The following is a 5,219-nucleotide window of genomic DNA, read 5'->3' as shown; positions in this document are numbered from 1 at the left end:
ATCATTCATTTGACTGGGAAAATGCACGCATCTTAGAAATTGAGCATAATTACAAAAAGAGATTAACCGCAGAAATAATACATATTAAAGAACAAACTAATGGTATAAATTTAAATAAGGACACGGAACTACTAAACGATGCCTATTTTGATATCTTGAATCGGTTATCTTAAACGTTCTGTTAATAACAATGATCATTGGTTATTGTGCCCTTGCGATGCGGGTATTGTCTCAGTCGTCTGTTATCCTTCGCGACGAACACACGCTTTGTGAGACGATGGAAGGAATTCACCCTAGTTCTTTGTTTCATCGACCGCTTATGTGAGTCCGTTTTTAAGGCTAAACTCGTTTTTAATCAAATTTTCGTTTTGGTCCTATATAAGTTCTAACTTTGATATAGTTGCCACTAAGATGGTCTGGCGACAAAGGATCTCACATCTATACGGGTTTCATGGACGCATAAGTGTCATGCAGCGAAGGAAACGACCGATTCTGCGTGTAGATTGACGAATAATTGACAATATACTTCTGACTTCAATATGACTAATTGTCCAATTACTTGGGTGAGACCGGATTAATGTAAATTGTGGCGTTGGATCGAATTGATTCGTTTTGTTCGTAGAATAATGCGATATATTGTAATGCGTTTTTCTTTATAATTTTTTTATTGTTCTGAAGAAGGCCAAGTAAGGCACGAAACGTAAACAAGTCTGTATACTATTATTGAATGTATTAAATATTTTTCTAACATCTGGTAATAGCTCGAAATTGGCCGTTTGAAATTATTTAACATACCGAAAAATTGTAACAAAGAGAAAAAGGGTAGCATATAGTAGTAATTGATAGGTACTCAACCTTAAAAATGTTACATTTGCAACTCGATTTTCACCGTTAACTTACCGGAAAGTACAGTGGTCAAAGCATTTCCGATACTCGTCCAGCACAAACTTTTTATTTGTTGGTCTTTATGTGAAATGCACCGTTTTTGCCACAAGAATTCGTTTGCTTTTACTAACCCAATCAATTCTCTACACGATATCAAGTTTAAACAAGTTTCATCTTCAAACTGAGCACTTTCTTCGCATTCCATGATGAACACCAGAAACACTATAATATTAAAATGTATACTTCCAACTTGAGATCTTTATAACGGTCTTCACGTGTATTTCGCATTTCGACATAAACAATGCGGCGCGACCGGCGCGACCGGCGCGACGTGATCACGTGAAAAACAGCACTCTGATTGGTTGGCTCTTACGTTCACATCTGGCGTAGTTGTGAAAGATGAAGTTCAACCATCTTCCACAACACGCTTTACAACCGGAAGTACCGCTTTACAACTACGCCGTACAACACTCTTACAACTACTTACGACCACGTTTACGCAATTGTAGAATAGCCTTTAGAGTAACGACTTTCCTTTCCATAAGCGATGCAATACTTTTGACCAGTGCTGTATTTAACTAATTTTATTTTTACCAGATAACGAAAAAAAATATAGCGATGAAGAATCAGAATACGTACCTTCAGAACAAAGTTCTTCACATAATAGTGATTCTTCACATAATAGTGAATCTCCACATAATAATATTTCAAACAAAACTATATCATCCGCTTCTAGTTTCAATGAATCAAAAACTAATATTGTTGGCACATCTTCATGCAATGACGAATTAATGCACGTTCAAAATTCTAAGATAAAATCCACCAAAAAGAATTGTACTTTCTGCATGAAGTTGCAATCGCAATTCGCACGTCATTTGCAGAACGTCCACTATAATGAGCCTGAGGTAAAAAAATTTGCCGTTCTACCAAAAACAAATCCAGAAAGGAAGCAAATAATAAGTAACTTACGAAAGATGGGTAATTTCAAATTTAATACCAATTCTGAAATTAATACCGGAGAACTTATTGTATCCAGACGTCCAAATGAAAAAGTTAATAAAACTGCGATTGATTTTACTGCTTGTGCGAAATGTCAAGCTTTCTACGCCAAAAGCACAATACGTCATCATGCTCGACAATGTTATAAAAAAGATTTTCGAAAAAATAAAAGCATTATGGTTATGGGCAGAAAAATTACAAATAGAATACATCCTCTAGCAAATGAGACTTTAAGAAATATGGTGTTTCCTGTGATGCGAGATGATATAATAACACGAATTGTGAGATATGATGAATTATTGATCTTATATGCTAATAAGCTGTGTGTGAAATATAAAGCTCAACATCAACATGACATGATAAGAGCGCGATTGCGCGTTCTTGGACGTTTTCTTTTGGCATTGAAGGAGATAAATAAAAATATAGAAGTCGCTCTATCATCCTAAGGTATATGACGATTGCATTTCAGCCATTAATAGAGTAGCTAAATACGACGATGAACAACAACTTACAAAACTCCTGCAGTAGCAGCTAATTTGTCAACCCTTGTTAAATACATAGTTAATCTTCTCATTACCGAATGTATCAAGAGAGAAGATGAAGCGAAAAAGAAATTAGTTAAAGATTTTCTAAAGCTATTAATTGTAGATGTTGGCACGAGTGTGAATAAGACTGTCTTAGAGACACAATCAATGCATAAGAGACACAAAAAAGTAAATCTGCCGTCATTAGAAGATATCCAAACATTACATAAATATTTAACGAAAAAAAGAATAGAAGCTTACACAGCATTAAAAGAATCTTTTTCATACGAGAAGTGGGTTTCTCTGGCAAAAGTGACATTAACTTCAATGCACGTCTTTAATAGGCGACGAGCAGGAAAAATAGAACGAGTCCTCATTCAAGATTTCGAAAATTATGAAAAACTAAATGAAAATATGTACACTGATATATATAATTCATTATCCATAGAGGACAGAGAAATTGCACAAAAATATGTTCGATTCTGTATAAGGGGTAAATTGGGGCGGACTGTCCCCGTTTTATTGCCAAACGATCTTTTCGAATGCGTCACTTTAATTTTGAAATTTCGAAAAGAAGCTAATATACCAAAAAGAAATCCTTACATATTTGGATTACCTGGTTTGAACATAGATATAGATACCTTAGAGCCTGTATTTTAATGCGGGAATTTGCATGAGAGTGTAACGCCAGTTGTCCAGCTACTCTGCGTGGTACAACCTTACGGAAACATATAGCCGCGCATTGCATTCAATTAAACCTCAATGATACTGACGTCACGGATCTTGCTACATTTATGGGCCACGCCGATAAAATCCACAAACAACATTACAGACAACCATCAGCGAGTCGAGATATCCTTAAAATCTCTAAGTATTTAGAAGCTGTGCAAGGAAATACACAGGATACAAATACACAGGATTCAAACGATGAATCTTTATCGGATATGGAACTTGAAATGCAAACTAATAGCAACAATGAAATAGGTAATTAAAGTTAAATAAATGTTTAATATTATCTTATATAATAATAATATATAAATATACATATATAACAAAATATAGTATAAAATAAATATAATAATAATATAAAAATATAATAATAATGTAATATATATAAATATATAAATATGGTAAAAAATAACACAGCTCCACAAAAAAATCGAAATTTTGTTTGCGGGACCTTGCAGCCGTCTGCTAAAATCAACCCCGCGGCCTATCTGCGAGCCCTCTCGCCGAGGAACAAGGCGGCGATCCACCAAGAGCTAAGGATGCGACGAGCCGAGGGCCCACTGAGACCGACGCCGATCCCGGGGATCCAGACGATCGGCGACTCGTCACCGATGCGTTCGCCGAGCGAACGCCCGAACGCCGGAGGAGCGCAGGGAGGCGGCGACAAGGGAAAACCGGCAGCGGCAACGGCGGAGGCGCTGACGATCCCGACGAGCACGGGCAAGAAGGAGTGAGCGCCATAGGAACAAATACGTGAGCGCCCACATACACACAACACATACACACACACACACACACACAGTGAATAAAGAAAACACATACACCTACACATACCCCATAGGTTATAGTCGCGTAGATTTAAGTTTGGTTACACGGTAGATATTAGAGTAAGCGCATTATAGATATGCGCCCGTATATATACATATATAAGACAGTGGCGAGCATAAAGGCTCGAGCGCAATGACGCTGCGGGGTCAAGGCGTAATGCGGCAACGAGCCGACAACAACGCACATGGACGTACGAGAACGCGAACGCGGAAAGTTATTTAAGGATATTTTGTTTGGCTACAGCCACCGCGTAAAGCGCGTAAAGTAATAAAGGTTTGTTTGTTTTCATTACCCCAATAAGAGGGATTTCTGATTTCTGATTTGTGACTCTATTCTTATGTTTTGATACGGCGCGACATTGAGATGGAACCGGCGAGCATGACCGACCGGCTGAGAATAAAATTAACGGAATAAGCGTGCGTATCGCGAATAACGAACGCGAACCGGAGGGACGATCGCAAAACCGATCTGGGATTATGTCGAGAAGGTGAAAGTGAGTCACCCAGCCGAGTTTCGAGTCGATCCGACCGGCGGAAGCGGAATCCGCGAACCGGAAATCCGATCGCGAGGCCGCTCTAGGAACGCGTCAGGGAGGTGAAAGTGAGTCACCCAGCAGAGTTTCGAGTCGATCCGACCGGCAAAAGCGGAATCCGCGAACCGGAAGTCCGATCGCGAGGCCGCTCTAAAAATGCGTCAGGGAGGTGAAAATGAATCACCCAGCCGAGTTTCGAGTCGATCCGACCGGCGGAACCCGAATCCGCGAACCGGAAGTCCGATCGCGAAGCCGCGCTAGGAACGCGTCAGGGAGGTGAAAGGGAGTCACCCAGCCGAGTATCGAGTCAATCCGACCGGCGAAACCCGAATCCGCGAACCGGAAGTCCGATCGCGAAGCCGCGCTAGGAACGCGTCAGGATGGTGAAAGTGAGTCACCCAGCCAAGTATCGAGTCGATCCGACCGGCGGAACCCGAATTCGCGAACCGGAGGGCCGATCGCGGAGCCCCTCGAGGAACGTGTCGAGGAGGTGACACTGAGTCACCCGAACAAGTTTCAGACCGATCTGACGGCGGGAAGGCGATATCGCGAACCGGAAGTGGGATGGCGAGGCCGGTTCGAGAACATGCTTGGGAGGCACGGGGAAGTCACCCCGTCAAGCGGCATCAAGGCGCGAAGCGGGGTTCGCGATCCGCGAAACCAGACATGGCCGCGGGGAGGCGACCACACTGAGGTCGTCGAGAACGACGCGGCGAGCGGCA

General features: G+C 41.3%; 1 long non-coding RNA gene across 1 annotated transcript; it reads left to right on the top strand.

Annotated features, from left to right (window-relative positions):
- On the top strand, window positions 1–543 carry LOC139780717 (uncharacterized). Its single transcript, XR_011720316.1, has 2 exons — window positions 1–321; window positions 401–543. It is a non-coding gene; the product is annotated as an uncharacterized lncRNA (long non-coding RNA).
- The last annotated feature ends 4,676 nt before the right edge of the window (window positions 544–5,219 follow it).

This window comes from Temnothorax nylanderi, unplaced genomic scaffold, assembly GCF_030848795.1.
Source record: "Temnothorax nylanderi isolate EJ_2023f unplaced genomic scaffold, tnyl_v1.0 TNYL_tig0293_pilon, whole genome shotgun sequence".
Classification (NCBI taxonomy): Eukaryota; Metazoa; Arthropoda; class Insecta; order Hymenoptera; family Formicidae; genus Temnothorax; species Temnothorax nylanderi.
This window is presented reverse-complemented; position numbering and strand designations above follow the sequence as displayed.